Source organism: Schistocerca americana, chromosome 7 (genome assembly GCF_021461395.2).
Source record: "Schistocerca americana isolate TAMUIC-IGC-003095 chromosome 7, iqSchAmer2.1, whole genome shotgun sequence".
NCBI classification, from domain to species: domain Eukaryota; kingdom Metazoa; phylum Arthropoda; class Insecta; order Orthoptera; family Acrididae; genus Schistocerca; species Schistocerca americana.
The window spans coordinates 277,167,006-277,187,597 of record NC_060125.1 but is presented as its reverse complement, the minus strand read 5'-3'; the positions used below and the strand labels follow the sequence as shown (position 1 = coordinate 277,187,597).

At 43.9% G+C, this 20,592-nt stretch overlaps 1 non-coding gene across 1 annotated transcript; it reads left to right on the top strand.

Annotated features, from left to right (window-relative positions):
- Positions 1–3,540: 3,540 nt before the first annotated feature.
- Trnat-ugu lies at positions 3,541–3,615 on the top strand. The gene has a single exon. It is a non-coding gene; the product is annotated as a tRNA-Thr (tRNA).
- The last annotated feature ends 16,977 nt before the right edge of the window (positions 3,616–20,592 follow it).

Genomic DNA, 20,592 nt, shown 5'->3' with positions numbered 1-20,592 from the left:
TGTTTCCATGTATATCACATAGTTCCTCAGAATATTGTATTAAATTCTTCATGGCTATTTTTTTCTCATACTACTGAAGTTGTACGTAAATGTCTAACAGTTTGAGCTAATTACCTTGCTTAGAGCATCTAGTGTTAGAATTGAGTCTTATGATCTGTTTTTTTCTGATACGGTTCCACTGAACAGATTTGTAAATACACGTGTAAAAGTGTAACGTTCTTTTAAAAATTAAGGTGAATGAATGTCTGATCTGTGGAATGGGTAATGCACTCGAAATCATCGTGCAGCGTGTTGTAACTGCATGTGGTGTGCTTACTCTGTGTTATTGTTAACAAAACTTCAGACGAATTGATTGGGCAATGCAACTCCACACACCAATAAAGAAATACAGTCACTGTAAAATATATTCAGCCCCTTAGACACTTAATCATCTTGCCCTGTACAAAAATGATAACTTTGGTCCCTGTGCACATAACAAATAAATTAAATTGTCTTATCTCTGAAGCAGCAACGGTGGAATGCGATATATTCTGGTCTCTCATGATAAAAATATAAATATGCTAGCTACTGGCTCAACTATGTGCAATGCTGGCTGTAATACTTTGAACTGCATAAGAAATCCTTTTGGTTGATAAACGAGAACATTTATGAAAAATCCAACTTCCTTGAATAACAAATGACCTGGACAGGGAGGCGGTATTGATTGTGGTGAATTACTAACACTGAGATTTTTTAGGAAAATTATGTTACAAGTTAAGTTTGTCTTTTCAAAAACATCTGACAATTGAAGTTACATTATTCAGAATTGAATCACAAACGATGAGATTAAAACAGCAAGTATTATCCAACCTCACAAACCCAAAATAAATGAAATATATCAAATTACATATCGCTCTCTTAACAAATCATAGAAGTATTACAAAAGTGAAATATCTATGCGTAACAAATCAGGTTACTTATATTCTGTAGTTACTGAACAATTACAAATTATCAGCCAACTCACCTATATTAACGCGCAGGCAAAACGAAAATCAAAATTGTTTTACATCTTTACCTTGATTGCATGCAGACTTCTGCTTAGATGTTCTCGTAATTCCTACATTAACCTAACAATTGGTGGCTTTACACAACACATTACAAAAACTGCCTACTCCATCGTCTTGCGATCACAGACAGCAACCTACAAAATGGTGCAAATGGCTCTGAGCACAATGGGACTTAACTTCTGAGGTCATCAATCCCCTAGAACTTAGAACTACTTAAACCTAACTAACCTAAGGACACCACACACATCTATGTCCGAGGCAGGCTCAAATGGTTCAAATGGCTCTGAGCACTATGGGACTTAACAGCTGTGGTCATCAGTCCCCTAGAACTTAGAATTACTTAAACCTAACTAACCCAAGGACATCACACACATCCATGCCCGAGGCAGGATTCGAACCTGCGACCGTAGCAGTAGCGCGGTTCCGGACTGCGCGCCTAGAACCGCGAGACCACCGCAGCCGGCCCGAGGCAGGATTCGAACCTTCGACCATCGCGGTCGCGCGGCTCCAGACTGTAGCACCTATAACCGCTCGGCCACTCCTGCCGGCTAGCAACCTATAACTGTGCGCCAAGCGCTCCCTTACTCCAACACTATAATAATCTCAGATCAGAAGCAGTATCTCTGGGTCTGCGGTCTTACACAGTCAACGATCTAAAGCCTATCAAAGACATCCTTTATAAAATCATATTCGGGTGCCACTTACAAATGTGCTCCAGTAGACTCCTTTCAAAAGTTTTATTTAATTACCTTGATTAGTAGAGTTTAGTTTTTAGATTCTTATTTGCTTCAGTGACGTTAGGCCTACGACAATTTTGATTTTAAGTTAGTTAGCAAAATAAGTCTCGCGAGACTGGCAAAGTTTGTGACAAACATTTTTCTTTATTTGGATAGAACAAAACTCATAAAACTGTGCAAAACACAGTTATAGCACACTTATAACTGTGTGTCATGTAGAAACAGTAGATCAGACCGCCTTTGAGGCAGATGAATTTTACTTTCCTCTTAGGCATCAAGTCACTATGTCATCATGAACTAAGGGGGATAACTTCGTGGTGATTAATGATCCATATTCCGAAGACGCACATAAAAATTTCATCGATATCAAATTTAAAGGCTAAAGATTATAAAATCCCATTTACATGGAAAACATACGAGGGGCGTTCGATAAGTAATGCAACACATTTTGTTTTTTCTGAAGGCAGGTTGATTTTATTCAGGATTCCAGTACACCAAATTTTCCCCCCACTCTTTTGGTTACAAAACACTGGTTGTCAACATAATCTCCGCTTAACGCGACGGCCTTACACTACCTTATTTGGAGGCCCTGTACGACTGCGTGTTACCGCTCTAATGACAGACGCCGCAGGCAACGTACTGCTGCGTTAATAACGTCCACACCACTCACGGGCTGCTTCCCGCTGAGTGCATCCTTCATTGGGCCAAACAGATAGAAGTCGGAAGGTGTAACATCCGGACTGTAAGATGGATGAGGGTGAACAGTCCAATGAAATTTTGTGAGCTCGCCTTAGCGAGGCCTTGCGTTGTCATGGAGAAGGAGAAGTTCGTTTCCATTTTTTTTTTTTTTTTTGTGCCGATGAACACGTTTCTTCAGTTTCTTGAGGGTGGTACAGCAGAGTGCGGCCGGCTGGCACGCGGCATATGGGACAGTTTTGCGCGGTCTTGTTGCGATGATAACAGAGGCCATGCACAACGATTCGGCGGGCTTTTGTTCACTACGACGCTCTGGCTTTCGGCAAAAAGAAACTCAATAATAGCTCTCTGCTTGGAATGCATCTGCTTTACAAACGCATTTTGACTTTTACGTACAGCGCCGCCACCTTTCGGAATTTCATGAAAGTGTAGGGGCTGCAACTGGAATATCTCACAGTGTCCCACAACAAACTGCATTTTTAACTGAAATTTGCTTAGGAAAAACAGGGTTTCATTACATATTGAACGTCCTTCGTATTTATATATGACGGTAGTATCTGATCCCGAAAGAACAGTTACCGTGGATGACCATGCAGCTTTGCTACAAATGCAATGATAATTAAATCGACACCCTAGCTGCAAACATGCGTTGATGTACCTCATTGGGGACACCGGGTTCGAGTCCCGGTCGGGGCACACATTTTCAAAATGTCCCCAATGAGGTACATCAACGCATGTTTGCAGCTAGGGTGTCGATTTAATTATCATTGCATTTCTAGCAAAGCTGCATGGTCATCCACGGTAACTGTTCTTTCGGGAACAGAAACTACCGTCATATATAGTTAAAATATGGCTTCCCGGCCATTGACCTTCTTGTGCGAACGCACACGCTATGTCCGAACTCGTACGGGACTTGGTAGATTAATCTGCCACGAGTAATGAGTATGATGGGCAAACATCTATTAGGCGCACTACGAATGTAGTGGTGTGGACATGTTGGGAATGTGGATCTCACGGGGAGCGTGCAAGGGATAAGTCCCTGCATACGCACTATCCTCTGTGCCCGCGGTGGCTCAGACGGATAGAGCGTCTGCCATGTAAGCAGGAGATCCCGGGTTTGAGTCCCGGTCGGGGCACACATTTTCAACATGTCCTCAAAGAAGTACATCAACGCCTGTTTGCAGCTAGGGTGTCCATTTAATTATAATTCCTTCGTATTTGTTACAAAAATTGCTAGAAACATCACAAAGTTGCCCAGTTTTATGGTATCCTAACACTGTTACATACTAAAAGGGAACCAGCCGAAAGCGCTAATATAAGAGTTTTAGTCGTCTGAGCGGTTTATGCTCTGAGTGTGTCTGTATGTAGAATCTCAGAGCGAAACGACGCCTTGCGGCAAAGACTGAGTTTGACTGTAACTTCTGAAGAAAAGAACTATTTCTTAGACAGTAGATCATAACGACGACGTAAGACTCATTAAATCGGAATATTCAGAAACTCTACCTGGATGGGAGAAGCCACCACAGGCCAGTATCTCTCTCTCTCTCTCTCTCTCTCTCTCTCTCTCTCTCTCTCTCTCTCTCTCTCTGCTTCTACGCCTGGACTGGAAGGGGGAAGAGCCTGAGAAGGAGCGAACATTCCGATATCTGCTCGTGCGCCGCCGTTACCAATGGTAATCTGCTTGTACATCTTCATTTAAATGGCAGATCAGAACAGGGGTGAACGAGGCGCCGGCGGGGAGGAGGGAAGGGGCATTTCCGACATCGGCAGGGGTCTGGCAAAGGGTCGCGGGGGTGGGGAGAAATAGGAAGCGAGATCTGCAAGTTCTCGCCTGAGGGCGCGCCAGGGAGCAATTCAAACGGCGCGGAGGAGCGTTCGCCGGTCTGAGGGCCTCGTCGAACGATCCGCCAAGTTTTAGCTCGCTCACTGGTGTCCCGATAAGGCAGCGACACGCTGGCAGGTCCTCGACTGCCGACTCGACTTCTCGACAGCACTAATTGCGTTCGGGGGGGGGGGGGGGCGGCCGAAAGCCGAGAAAGCGAGTGCCCGACGCATGAAAACTGCCGAAGTCTGCGCGACGGTTGTCTCGCGCGCCGCGCCGCATTCTTAGGCGAAGCTTCGCCGGTTAGCGAGAAGCTCCCGCCGGAGAGTACGTGTGTGTGTGTGTGTGTGTGTGTGTGTGTGTGAGAGAGAGTGTACAGTGTGTGTGCCCTCCTCCGCGGGCTCGCTTGCCGCCCTCTGCACACGGAGCGACTAATGGGCAGCGCCAGACGTCGGACGCCTTCCTTCCAGCCGGCGCGGCGCTGAATCATTTATCAGGCCTAAAACGTCTTTCATTAAGTCGTCACCGCGGGCAAACAGGCCTGGCCTCTAATGCGTTCCCCGCGGCTTTTATAGCCCCCCCTCCTCACTCCTCACACAGCCACGGCAGTTTACTCGGGCTGTTTGTCGTGCCATTCGCGGCGCCTCTCGCCCGTGTAAACACTGCTGCACCACGCTGCACAAACGCCGATGCACCTGACGGCTCGTTTTCTTCTGCGTCACCTATATGCAACGGATTGCAGGGGACAGTGAGGCTCTGCCCCATAATTTACGAGGGCCATTGAATAGTTAAACATTCAAATATGTGTATTGCGGAAGAATAAATATTTTTTAATGATCGTGTTTATCAACTACGGTCACATAACAACTTCAGTTCCTCCTTATTTCCTATTTAGCAGTGTTCCCTCATCTTCTCCCAATGTCGTCTTCATACACAACGATTTAACAACCCCTACTTATGCGTTTTGTGCAACCTGCAACGCCTTCAAAAACCACACGCGAGGTTTTCACAGACTCTCACTCGTATGCACAAACTTTTAGTCATACGGGGTAAATGAACAGTACATTTTCGCAGGAAAATTTTATCTAGTTAAATTTAGCACTTACATACATTTTCGCTGGAGTACATGGTTTTAGAGTTATTTAAGAAAAACGGATTTTAAGGTCGCTTTTATGCGTTTTTCTTGAATAATTCGAACACTACAGGCTCTAGAGAAAATGTATCCCAGTACAAAACTAAACTGCATTAAATTTCCTACGAAAGGGTCGTGTTCTCTTTTTTTTTTTTTTTTACTACTAATAGTTTGCACATTGCACATAGGGAGCAAGAGAATATGAAAATATCGTCTTGCACATGGAATTTGAAGGTGTTGCAGGTTGCATAAAAAACCCATAGGTAGTGCCAGCTGAATCACCCCGTACTTATTCCGTCCATGTAGTTCCCAATTTCTTATTTCTTCTGCCTTGAAAACTTTCTAAATTTAGTATTTTATTCTTAAAGACGTTTCTTTCTATTATTTCCTATTCTTTTACATTTCTTTTGAGTTATTTTTCTCGTTTATATAATCCATGCTATTGCTGATCTGTTTTTCTAGAAATATATGGGAAAATTTGTTTCATTTACCTTTTGTTATCCATTCGATAGATGTGTCCACAGAAGATTAATCTTTGTATATATTTTGGTAGATGTCCTCATTACTTCTCATCTTCCAACCACCTGTAATTTGTATTGGACCCACTAATTTTCTAATAATTCGTCTTTCGAGTATCTCTACTCGGTCCAGCATATAGCTCATTGTTGAGCACCCACAAGCATATAAATATTGTGCTCTTATCAATGCAATTTAATGTTTTAGTTTTGTGTTTCGGGTATGCAATTCTTGTTGCGGATATGTTTTGTCCGACCATATGCTCTTTCCATTTTGTTAACTCTTCAAGCTATTACAAATATTCCTGTTCCTTACTGCTATATGGTTTCTCATAGGTGTTTAAATTTACTAACTCGCTCTATGTTGCATTTGTGTTTCTAAGTGCTTTGAGAATTTTTTAAAATATTTGTTATGATTTTTGGTTTTCAGCTGAAGGTCTTTCTTTTTATTCTTTCCACAAGATTTGCTCGAGTAACTGCTTCTCTCACATTTTCTAAAAGTAATGCAAGATCATTTGCAAAGGCCGGGCATTATTTGCTTCCCATCTGATTTTCTTTCCAGAATCGTAGTTTTAATTTTCAGTTGTAATTTAGCTCCAAACTGAAAATCGTTTTAATATTTTCTGGAGCAAAGCATACGTGATATGCTGTCGTCTTTTCTAACAAAGTTAATTCAATCAATACAGTTTTTTGTTTGAAGGGCACCACGTTCACTATTGACTAGAAGTTATTTATTTCACAATCAGTTTCTACAGTCAATGGCGACCATGATGTCCTTCAAAATTTATGCATGATTGTTAATCCCGGCCATGAGAAATTTATCATTTTTTGTTTATTTCTTCGTACAATGCAACTTCTATCCACTTAATGGTGACGTGGAGGTCAGGAGGTAGCTTCGAGGTAAAAAGGAGAGGAAATGTCAGCAGCTGGTGGAGAAAGAGTCTTCTAGAAAATATTGCGGTGTGAAGTTATTCCACTCGCAACAGCATAAATTCTCTTTCTGATCCAAAATATCCAGAGCCCTTTTAGTTCACATTACTATGGGTTGCGTCCACCTTTGCCTTTGCAACGGCTTGAACTCCGCTGGGTACACTTTCAGTGATGTATTTTAACGTCAGTGGAGGTATGGTAGCCAATTCTTCAGGGTAGGTAGCGATGTTAGAAGCTTGGGTGGGGAGCAAAGTTTACGTTGTAATTCATCCCAAATGTGTTCCATTGGCCTAAGATCGGGACTCTGACCATTCCAGTCCATTCCAGTAATCTTATTGTCCACAAACCACAGCCTCATAGACAGTGCTTTATTGCACTGTGCATTCTCATGCTGATACGATCATCATCTTCGAACTGGTCCCCCACTATACGCTGTACACGACGCTGTAAAATGTATTTCTATCCTTCCACATTTACCATTTTCTTAAGCATGGTAAGTTTACCATGCTCTAAGCATGAAAGAAAACACCCACACCGTAACACAACTTCTTCCGCACTTCACTGTTGGCAGTACACATGGTGGCAGGTAATTTTATCGAGGCGTTCGCCAAATCCAAACCCTTCCATCAGATTTCCACAAGACGTAGCATGATTTTCATAACACCAAATCACTCTCCAGTGGCGTCGCTCTTCACATCTCAAGCGTCGCTTAGTTATGACTATAGCGATCTGCATCTACATATACAACCTAAATCAAGCGCCGGGCAGAGGGTCCAATGAAGCACTTTCAAGCTGTCTCTCTACCGTTCCACTCTAGAACGGCGCGCGGGAAAAAAGAACACTTAAACTTTTCTGTTCGAGCTCTTATTTCTCTGTTTTATCGTGATGATCGTTACTCCCTATGTAGGTGGGTGCCAACAGAAATTTTTCGCAACTGGAGGAGAAAACTGATGATTGAAATTTCATGAGAAGATCCCGTCGCAAAGAAAAACGCCTTTGTTTTAATGATTACCACTGCAATTCATTTATCATGTCTGTGACCCTATCTCCCCTATTTCGCAATAATACAAAACGAGCTGCCCTTCTTTGTACTTTTTCGATGTCATCCGTCAATCCCATCTGATGCGGGTCCCACACCGCACAACAATACTCCAGAATAGGGCAGACAAGCGTGGTGTAAGCAGTCTCTTTAGTAGACCTTTTGCACCTTGTAAGTGTTCTGCCAATAAGTCGCATTCCTTGGTTTGCTCTACCCACAACATTATCTATGTGATCGAATTTAGGGTATTTGCAATTGTAATCCCTAAGTATTTAGTTGACTTTACGGCCGTCAGATTTGTGTGACTTATCGCTTATTGGAAATTTAGCGGATTTCTTTAAGTACTCGCGTGAATAACTTCACACTTTTCTTTATTCAAGGTCAATTGCCACTTTTCACACCATGCAGAGATGTGTGACTTATGAAGAGCTGCTCGACCATTATACCCCATCATTTTTTAACTCTCTAGGCACAGTTATTTCGCTAGTTGGACTGCTAGAGGCACTTTGGAACTCACGAGTGATTCCTTTCACTGATTTCTTCCGATTTTTACAACCATCCTCCGCAATGCTCAATGATCCTGTCGGTAGCCTATATGAGGTCTGCCTTGTCTTGGTTTGGTTGTTCCTGCACGTTTCCACTTCACAGTGAAATTACCGAGAGTCGACTTGGACACGTTTAGAAATTTCTGATGGATTTGTTACTCAGTTTACATTCAATGATAAGTCCACGTTGAAAGTGATAGAGTTTTCCACATCGCCCCATTCTGCTCTTACTGCTTCTCTGCTGATAACACCATACTTGCCACCTCCTTTCATACTGGCGGATGCGCTCACTACTGTTCAAAAAGGAAGGAGATGTTCGTGTGAGCTCACTTCATGGAAAACTGCTCACATGCTGGCGCTGCGGAGTCGACTGTAACGGACCGTGAGCGACTAACCCCATCGAGACACCGGCGGCTTTATAGCTTCACCGATCAAATGTATTTGTTTAGTGGTTCTCCTACCACCTGGATATGGATACTAACTGAATGGAAGCTCACTTAAAGGAAGCAACCCTGGTTGTTGCCTTTCAAAAGCCAAGGGCAAGCGTCTCCCACAGTTGGCAAGATGCAGCCACATGCGGACGAAGGCTCCGGATTCCCCTTGTGTACGTACTGTGAAGCTTGGCGACTGGGTGTCAGTAAACTTCGCATTCCTATTCGTAGCGGCCAGAATTGGCGCCTTTTTTTCTCCATGTCCAATCAATAAGGACACAGACTTATAAAAGTTCCATTACAAACAGTGCGGTACAAATTTGGAATAATTCTCCGCATGAGATAAACATTATTTCATCAAATGGTTCAAATGGCGCTGAGCACTATGGGACTAAACTTCTAAGGTCACCAGTCCGCTAGAACATAGAACTACTTGAACCTAACCTAAGGACATCACACACATCCATGCCCGAGGCAGGATTCGAACCTGTGACGATAGCGGTCGCGCGGTTCCGGACTGTAGCGCCTAGAACCGCTCGGCCACCCCAGCCGGCGTTATTTCATCATTCCCACATTTTAGTAAAACCCGAAGGTCAGTCTTAGTTGATCACTGTTCCTACCCAGTAGCAGAATATTTGCAACATGTGAATTACGAAGCGTAAAAGAAAAAGGAGCAAAATATCTTTATACAAGTAGCGCAAGCTGTCCTGTAGATTAAGAGAATCGAACAAAGTCACCCCTCAAAGAAAGGTGAACTTTATTTACACAACATCAAATATTATAGTATATACTTGTATTAAAATAATAATATAGTATCAGAACCTAATAAGAACGCGAATGTTGGGGAAAAATAATTGGAAGGGTCAAGACGCGAACCACAGCCCCAACAAACAGCTAAATACAAAATAGTGTCGCTATTCATTACGCTTTTTAAAAAAAAAAAAAAATCTTATTTTGTTCGTTTTAGTTCGTTGCATCTCCTCGGGGCGGACGTCGCAAGACACCCGTTACAGTTTTTTTTTTTCTTGTAATCTCGTTTTGTTCGTTATAGTTCGTTACAATTGTTCGTGACGGACGTCCCCTGACGCCCGTTGAAGTTCGTTATTGCTCCATTCACTCAGTTTTTTTATTGCGTAGGGCAGGTAACCCTCTGACCGAACACGCTGAGCTACCGTGCCGGCGCTAACCCAACTACCCTATGTTGATGACAAATCACATTATCACATTATCTTACCCTTCGTGAAAACCTTAATCGTAGATATGTTACTAATTGAAATTTAATTATAACAAATTGTACCAAGAACAGCGCGTTTTGGGTGGATCTTCAGTGAGTCCTTGCCTTCAAATAGGCTACTCTCATAATACGCAAGTTACAATAATTCTTTTGCCACGAATATGATGTTTCTCATTATTTTATTGGAAAGAATCACACAGTTAACAACGGGTTTTCCAGTGATTCTCAACTTCCTAGTGCTCAGAAATATATACATATAGGCTTGAAATGAATGCCAATATGGCGCCTCACAACTCTGTACTGAAGGGAGACGGCGTGCTTGTGACGTTGGTGGCGTTGTGCCATCTCATTGGCCAACGGTCAGACGCACGCTCAGAATATCTGACATGCCAGATATTGCTCTGCACCTTCGGGAAGATTCCAGAACGTGCTGTTCCACACTATGACGTCAGAAACTCGGCACGCTCAACGCTCAACGTTCGGATGGACGGTCCGTGTGCCGACGGCTTTAGGCTGCTGCTGGCTTAGCAACGGTGGCTCGCTACGCGGTTGGCCCTCTGAAATACGTGGCTATCGCGCGTTTGACACGAGCCATTGCGCTGTTACGCACCCGGCTGGCTGAACCTCTGTGGGGTGAGCTGCGTGCTTGACCGAGCCAGCTGCGAAATGGATTCTAACTAGCATCTGTTGCTTTTTGCTGTGTCACTGAGGCCATAATACAGACAGCGACGATACCACTGATGCATTGGTTCCACCCAATGTTAACGAAAGAATACGGCTTTTTTGCATAGTTTATAATGGATCAAAATTTTTTGACTACACTGCTCGTCATTAAAGTCTCTGTTAGAGCAGCGGCAGTGTTGTCTGCTGAAAGGTGTCACGATCTTGAATACTATTTGCAAACGTATTTCTTTTTTAAATCAGGAAAAGTGAATACTAAAATACGCCAACGCTGAAGAACAGCAACTTGTGAGTGAAATACTACTACCAGTTTAGCAACGGTGACACGCAGCCTACGGAAACCTACGAGGCAGATTAAGTGTGCGAGTGGAATCAGCCAGATGAGTGTTTGCGAATACGGCACTGCATCCTTTCCACATTTAGCCAATAAGCAGCCTCATGGTTATGACTTTCAAATTCTTTACAATTCTCTGGATGGTGTGTGCGAGAATTGCAAAGTGCTGAAACGTTTCATTGGAAGATTCTGACGCCGCTGAGATAAGCTGATCCTTCTTGGTACACAAAACGGGCTTGAACACTGGTGCAGAAACAACGAAAAAACATGCCAAATGTAAACAGACGCAAAATCCCCAAGATTGGCAATCTTTCACAGAAGCTCGAAATTTAGTGCGGACTTCAATGCGAGATGCCTATAACAGTTACCACAACGAAATTTTGTCTCGAAACCTGGCAGAAAATCCAAAGAGATTCTGGTCGTATTGAAGTATGTTAGAGGCAAGAAACAATCAATGGCTTCTCTGCGCGATAAAAATGGAGATGCTATCGAGGACAGTACTGCCAAAGCAGATATACTAAAAACAGGCTTCCGAAATGCCTTCACAAAACAAGACGAAGTAAATATTCCAGATTTCGAATCGAGAACAGCTGCCAACATAAGTAACGTAGAAGTAAATATCCTCGGAGTAGTGAAGCAACTTAAATCACTTAATAAAAGCAAGTCTTCTGGTCCAGACTGTATACCAATTAGGTTCCTTTCGGAGTATGCTGAGGCATTAGCTCCATACTTAACAATCGTATACAACCGTTCGCTCGACGAAAGATCCGTACTCAAAGACTGGAAAGTAGCATAGGTCACACCAATATTCAAGAAAGGCAGTAGGAGTAATCCACCAAATTATAGGTCCATATCGTTAACGTCTATATGCAGCAGGATTTTAGAACATATATTGTGTTCTAACATTATGAATACCTCGAAGAAAACGGTCTATTGACACACAGTCAGCATGGATTTAGAAAACATCGGTCCTGTAAAACACAACTAGCTCTTTATTCACATGAAGTGTTGAGTGCTATTGACAAGGGATTTCAGATATTCCGTATTTCTGGATTTCCGGAAGGCTTTTGACACTGTACCACACAAGCGGCTCGTAGTGCAATTGCGTGCTTATAGAATATCGTCTTAGTTATGTGACTGGATTTGTGATTTCCTGTCAGAGAGGTCACAATTCGTAGTAATTGACGGAAAGTCATCGAGTAAAACAGAAGTGATTTCTGGCGTTCCCCAAGGTAGTGTTAAAGGCCCTTTGCTGTTCTTTATCTATGTAAACGATTTTGGAGACGATCTGAGCAGCCGTCTTTGGCTGTTCGCAGATGACGCTGTCGTTTATCGACTAATAGTCATCAGAAGATCAAAAGAAACCGGAAAACGATTTAGAAGAAATATCTGAATGGTGTGAAAAGTGGCAGTTGACCCTAAATAGCGGAAAGTCTGAGATCATCCATATGAGTGGTAAAATGAACTCGTGAAACTTCGGTTACACGATAAATCAGTCTAATCTAAAAGCCGTAAATTCAACTAAAGACCTAGGTATTACAAATACGAACAACTTAAATTGGAAGTAACACATAGAAAATGTTGTAGGGAAGGCTAACCAAAGACTGCGTTTTATTGGCAGGACACTTACAAAATGTAACAGACCTACTAAGGAGACTGCCTACACTACGCTTTTTCATCCTCTTTTAGAACACTGCTGCGCGGTGTAGGATCCTTACCAGATAGGACTGACAGAGTACATCCAAAAAGTTTAAAGATAGGCAGCACGTTTTGTATTAAAGCGAAATATGGGAGAGAATGTCACAGTAATGATACAGAATTTGGGCTGAAAATCGTTAAAAGAAAGGCGTTTTTCTCACGAAATTCTAATCACCAACTTTCTCCTTCGAATGCGATAATGTTTTGTTGACACCGACCTACATAGGGAGGAACGATCACCACGATAAAACAAGGAAAATCAGAGCTCGTACTGGAAGATATAGGTTTTCTTTCTTTCCACGTGCTATACGAGATTGGAATATTAGAGAATTGTGAAGGTGGTTCGATGAACCCTCTGCCAGGCACTTGAATGTGATTTGCAGAGTATTCATGTAGATGTAGATGTAGATGTTCTATCAATGTACGGTGCGGATTTCCCAATAACCACACTGCCATTCACATACACTGCCATTCACATTAATGTGACCACCGCTTATGTTCGACGTCAAACTTCAGTAACCAGTGAAAGACGGCAGGTGGCAGCACTAGCAGTGGAGCACACGGAAAACAGTGCAGTCGTTGTCGTAATGCGGAAACGGACCGATAATCTAACATCCAAAGGGGCATATCATTGACTTTCAAGCCAAGGGTGGAAGCAAATCCGACACGGCTAATTCTGTAAAATGTTCACGTGCCGCCGTGGTTAAAGTATACAGTGCACGGCAAAATGGCACTATCCAAAATGGCACCGAGGCAACTTTGCTGCACTACTGGCCATAGACGACAGCAGTGGACGACGGCTGCGGATATGTGTACGAGTAAACAGACGTGCAATTGTTGAGTAACTGACCGCACATACGAACCATGGGCAACTAGCTGTATCTCCTCAGCGACCGTTCAGCCAGTCTTGCTGCGTTTGGTCGTCTGCAACAGGCGCCTGGTTCTTGCACCCGTGCTGATTGTTGTTCATCGTCGACGAAGGCTGGAATTTGTACACCGGTACTGCAACTGGACGTCGCCTGTTAAGAAGAACCAAAGTATATGCTCCGTCGGACAGATAGGTCGTATGTAGTGAAACGTGTGAAAGTAATCACCCTGCAATCAGGGTCTTAGCAATGTTTTCCTGGCTTTCGCTGGTTAATCTCGTCATTCTGGAAGGCATAATGGATGAACGTACGTATGAAGCTTTTCTTGGGGACCGTGTCGGCCCCTGCAAACAGTTTGCTTTTCCTCGACATGATGCCATGTACCAGCAGGACAATGCGACGTGTCTCAGCTCGCAGAGTACGTGCGTGGTTCAAAGAACATTAAGATGAGTTTACCGTACTCCCTGAGCTGTGCGTGGCTCGCACTCATGGCTGTTTTTCTCGTGCTGCCACCTCGTTATGTTAGTTTCAGTTTCTGTTGTCACTGAGTTGCTGCTTTGTCTGCCCATCAGCGTCAGCAGCAGCGCCTATCGGTATAGCCCTCATGTGTTATCTTTGCTGCACTGCTATTGCTTCCCAGTTGTCGTCTGTCGTGGAGGGAGTTGGAACGTGTCAGGAGGGCAGTTCGGACCTGCCAGTTGTGGAGTTGGGACACGGCACTAGTCCAGACGGGTTGGAGCAGCAGTGAGGCCTGGATGTCCATGGCTCGCCGACTGTTGCCACCACGCATCATTTGAGCCGGGGACGGTCTTCGTGGATCGTCGGTCAGTCGTCCTACTGGACAATGTGAATTGACTCGCCGATCGCTTATGTGTTGGCTGTGTGTGTGTGTGTGTGTGTGTGTGTGTGTGTGTGTATCTACTCCCGACTTGTCTTCGTGACTGCACAGCTATTGCTGAGTGCCGTTCAAGTCTTTGTGCAAGTGTTTGTCAAACTGTGAGTGTAGTTCGTGTCATTTCCACTGACAACTTGTTTCAAATGTTGTCGGCGTACTGGGAGTGAGTCGGTTGGTTGGAGCGGATCAGCAATCAAGTGTCTGTGCGGCGCAGTCGACCGGGCCCGTTGGCGGTCTCTACGCAGTGTCGCAGCGTGTGGGGGCTGTTCCGCGGTCCGTGGTGATTTAATTACCGAAGCCACGTCTATTCACGTTGTCCCCTTGGTTGGTGGTTCGCTATTGGTGGTATTCCTGGGAACAACAGCGAGTGTTCGAGTTGATGAAGATGTAGCTGCCGTGTGGTGGAATTAACTATATTTGTCGGTTTGAAATTCAAGTGCACCAGCAGAATTTTCTGCCTTGTGGCTGTAAGTGTTCCAGTTACCTGTCCTGGTCGCTGTCCAACATGATGTGTAGTTTTTGACAGCTTAATGTATTTTTGTTGTGGGCGACTTTGTCTGTAACGTTTTGGCTTTGGAATTCTTGTATACTGGTCGGTGGTTAGCAAGTCGTCTTGTCGGTGGGTCCCTGACTGTCCATTGGTTGTGTTGCCGGCGGATCGAGTATAGTTCGGCCGACTTCTTGTCTCACCTAAGCGAACGTTAAGATTTCAAGGGCAGACTGAGCCTCCTGGAAACTCCTGAGCGCCGTTGCCTATACTGCCTTTCTTGTTGGCGTTTAATTGTGCATTTTTAATGGCTCATAGCCACTGGGTTACGTTGCCCTAAGATGTAACTGTAATACCTAACTCAAACATTTAAGGCAAGATTATACATCTTACTAACAGATTAGTACAATATTTCAAATTTTTAAATTAGGGCAATAATTATATGAAATACTGGAAACGAAACATTTGATGCCTTTACAAGCTGTTACACAGGCAGCCTACAACTGCGAATGGGTGACCGATTGATCGTTTTAACCGATTATCAATACAGCGTGAACTACGGGGTGTTCAAAAAGTCTCTCCGCAGTGCCATATGATTGTTAACCGCGCGTGCCGTTGATCGCCTGCCTGGGTTACTTCCCTTCAAGTGGACTCTCCTATCATTCCACTGTTTCGTTTATCTTAGCCAGCGTCAGTATCATTGGTGTGGGTCGTTACGTGTTGACGTGAACGTTTAAGTTTAGTTCCTTTGTTCGTTTGTTTCGTTTTTGTCTCTGTTAAAATGTTAACCGTTGAAGAACGTGTGTTTTTAGTCGAACAAGTGTTCAAAGCTGGCGGTAAATACATAGTTTAAGTTCGTCAAACATTTAATTCAGTTTTTCGGAGACAACACTCCCACATCACGATACTCTGCGAGATCTGATTAACAAATTTTGAAGTACGGGTTCAGTGACAGATGCACCGAGAAGTGGTCGTCCTAGAGTTTTGTGTGAGGATAAACTACTCGATATTTCCGATAAAATGTCCATGAGTCCGAACAAGTCAGTAAGAAAACTCTCCCAGGAAATCGATGTTAGTGTCGGAACGTCCCACACAGCTGTAAGGAAAAAATTAGAACATTTACCATACAAAGTGACGGTCGTGCAAGAACTGAAAAATACTGATCATGGCAAGCGACTGCATTATTGTCAATGGTTCAAAAATTTCGTTCAACAAAATGGAAGGGGTATTCTTAATGAAATTTTTTTCACTGATGAGGCGTGGTTTCATTTATCTGGGTACATGAACTGGCAAAAATTCTCGTATGTGGAGCACTGCAAATCATTTGTGTATTCATGAGGAACCACTTCATTCTGTGAAAATAGGAGTTTGATTGCAATTTCTAGACGTCAGATTGTGGATCCCATATTTTTCGACGAAACGATAGATGCATAACGATACTGCAGTGATATTCTGTGCCCATTCGTAGGAGAACTTGTGCTAAATGAAATATTGAACGGTTATTTTCAGCAAGATGGTGCAACCGCGCATACAGCTCGCGTTTCAATGTCACTGCTTGTTGATGTTTTTGGTGATCTCATAATTTCACAGGGACTTTGGCCTCCACGATCGCCTGACTTTTTCTTCCGGGGTGCAGGGAAAGCAACTGTCTATAAAGACCGTCCAAAATCCATCGATGAATTGAAAACTGCAATATCCGCTTTCACTGCTTCTGTTACAGAAGAAATGTTACAGCTTGTGTTTGGTAACCTGATTAGACGAATTGAATTGTGTATTCAACAACAGGGGGGACACTTTCATCATTTAATGTGAAAATTTGTAAGTAAAAATGAATATTCAATAAATTTATAACTTGTATTTCACTGAGTTTCATTTCGGTATGTTCACTGCGGCACACGACACCTGCGGCTAACTGCGGAGAGGCTTTTTGAACACCCCGTAGAACACTATCGACAAATTTTCAGAGGTGGCAGTATGGATGAAAAAAAGTACAAAGGGTCTAGTAAACATGGGCTCAAGAACGCATACATTAAGAACTATGGGTATTTGTTTATCTTCGCTGCTGTGAAACATATCTCTTTTGTACTGAACAAGTGCTCATATTTCTTAATGGTGTGCATTTTACTAGGCAAGTTTTTCTTGTTTTCGTTCATACTACCACATCTGAAAGTTTGCCTGCGGGGTTGCGGTCCATCCTGTATATACACTGTCCACTTACATTAATGCGACCACATGTCAAAAGAATGAATAACAGCCATTCGCAGCGCGAGACGCGCAGGAAGGGAGTCCATGACGTTCTGGAAGATACCCACAAACATGTGGAGCCATGCAGACTCCGATGCGGTGGACAGCTGCGCTTGGTTTCTCGGTTGAGGTTCCAAGAGCAAACAGCCCGATGAAGGTGGTCCCAAGGATTCTCGATTGGGTTTAAATCCGGTGAGTTTGATGGTAAAAGAGAGTGATACGTCCTGCTAAACCCGCAGGACAGGACACGAAGTAAGAATTGTGGAAGGGGGCCAGAATGAACGGCTGTCAGTTACACTCCAAATATAACACTTTATTTAGTTGTCCAAACATTACAGCGCAACTTCTAAGCTTGACAATCGACAGAACACGTCTTTAATTCTAAATTCTAAAACGACTGAAGGTCCATGAATTAAATACTGTAAGACTTGACTAGTCAGATAGATTAAGTTTTTTAAAAGCGGCTGAAGGCCGATAAATTTAAAACAACATAACTACAACAACCTTTCAATAGGCAGAAGGCCCTAGTTTTACGACCAATAAGAAACCTTACACCAAAACGGCTGAAGGCCTTTGTTAAAAAAAATTGCAACCAATTTTCCAAGGCAGAGGGCCCAAAGCTTTAACCTTAAATAGTACTTAAGCCCAAGTGATGTAAGACTTGATAAGTAAGAATCCAAAATTTTAAAGCGGATGAAGGCCCATCATTTTAAGAACAATACAACGACGATAAATTTTTAACAGGAAGAAGGCCCACAGCTTTATCTTGAAAGAATGTAATACTTGATAAGTAATAACCTTAAAACTTAAAGCGGCTGAGGGGCCATGCTTTAAAAAAAAAATACAACTACAGTAAATTTTCAACAGGCAGAAAGCCCACAGCTTTATCTCCCAAAAGTTAATACTTGATAAGTAAGATCCTTAAAACTTAAAGCGGCTGAAGGCCGATGATTTAAAACAATACAATAAATTTTCAACAGGCAGAAGGCCCAAGCTTTATCTTCAGAATTGCCCAATTTAGAAAAACTTACTTTTACAACTGCTGAATGCCTTTGATTTTAAAAAAACAATTACAAGTATACAAATACCAACCACCGGCTATGAGCCATTAAAATGCACAATTAAACGCCAACAAGAAAGGCAGTATAGGCAACGGTGCTCAGGAGTTTCCAGGAGGCTCAATCTGCCCTTGAAATCTTAACGTTCGCTTAGGTGAGACAAGAAGTCGGCCGAACTATACTCGATCCGCCGGCAACACAACCAATGGACAGTCAGGGACCCACCGACAAGACGACTTGCTAACCACCGACCAGTATACAAGAATTCCAAAGCCAAAACGTTACAGACAAAGTCGCCCACAACAAAAATACATTAAGCTGTCAAAAACTACACATCATGTTGGACAGCGACCAGGACAGGTAACTGGAACACTTACAGCCACAAGGCAGAAAATTCTGCTGGTGCACTTGAATTTCAAACCGACAAATATAGTTAATTCCACCACACGGCACCTATATCTTCATCAACTCGAACACTCGCTGTTGTTCCCAGGAATACCGCCAATAGCGAACCACCAACCAAGGGGACAACGTGAATAGACGGTGCTTCGGTAATTAAATCACCACGGACCGCGGAACAGCCCCCAAACGCTCCGACACTGCATAGAGACCGCCAACGGGCCCGGCCGACTGCGCCGCACAGACACTTGATTGCTGATCCGCTCCAACCAACCGACTCACTCCCAGTACGCCGACAACATTTGAAACAAGTTGTCAGTGGAAATGACACGAACTACACTCACAGTTTGACAAACACTTGCACAAAGACTTGAACGGCACTCAGCAGTGGCTGTGCAGTCACGAAGACAAGTCGGGAGTAGATACACACACACACACACACACACACACACACACAGCCAACACATAAGCGATCGGCGAGCCAATTCACATTGTCCAGTAGGACGACTGACCGACGATCCACGAAGACCGTCCCCCGCTCAAGTGATGCGTGGTGGCAACAGTCGGCGAGCCATGGACATCCAGGCCTCACTGCTGCTCCAATCCGTCTGGACTAGTGCCGTGTCCCAACTCCACAACTGGCAGGTCCGAACTGCCCTCCTGACACGTTCCAACTCCCTCCACGACAGACGACAACTGGGAAGCAATAGCAGTGCAGCAAAGATAACACATGAGGGCTATACCGATAGGCGCTGCTGCTGACGCTGATGGGCAGACAAAGCAGCAACTCAGTGACAACAGAAACTGAAACTAACATAACGAGGTGGCAGCACGAGAAAAACAGCCATGAGTGCGAGCCACGCACAGCTCAGGGAGTACGGTAAACTCATCTTAATGTCCTTTGAACCATGCACGTACTCTGCGAGCTAAGACACGTTGCATTGTCCTGCTGGTACATGGCATCATGTCGAGGAAAAGCAAACTGTTTGCAGGAGCGGACACGGTCCCCAGGAAAAGCTTCATACGTATGTTCATCCATTATGCCTTCCAGAATGACGAGATTAACCAGCGAAAGCCAGGAAAACATTGCTAAGACCCTGACTGCAGGGTGTTTACTTTCACACGTTTCACTACATACGACCTATCTGTCCGACGGAGCATATACTTTGGTTCTTCTTAACAGGCGACGTCCAGTTGCAGTACCGGTGTACAAATTCCAGCCTTCGTCGACGATGAACAACAATCAGCACGGGTGCAAGAACCAGGCGCCTGTTGCAGAGGACCAAACGCAGCAGTGCCCGCATCTCGTGGTCGTGCGGTAGCGTTCTCGCTTCCCACGCCCGGGTTCCCGGCTTCGATTCCCGGCGGGTCAGGGATTTTCTCTGCCTCGTGATGGCTGGGTGTTGTACAGTTTCTCCAGGCTCGAGAACATTCAAAAGAACAACACCCTGGCTATCCGAGAAGACTGCACATCACTTTGCCTGCAGACGGCTGTGTCTCGAATTTCTTCTTTGACGGAGAATTTACACATCGCCATTCCATGGACTGTCTTTTGGACTCCGGTTCGTAGTGGTGACACCACGTCACATCTCCGGTGACGATGATATTCAGAAAATTGACTCCTTCAGCTTCGTAGTTGTCCAGCGGGTCCCCACAAATTTCCATTTGGTGAGGTTCTTGTTCTTCTGCAAGTACCCACGGGACCCGTTTAACACAGACTTTGCGATAGCCAGTACGTTCCAACATTCAGCTTTGCACACAATTCTCTTGTCGTTATCCGCCGATCAGCACGAATGAGTCGAT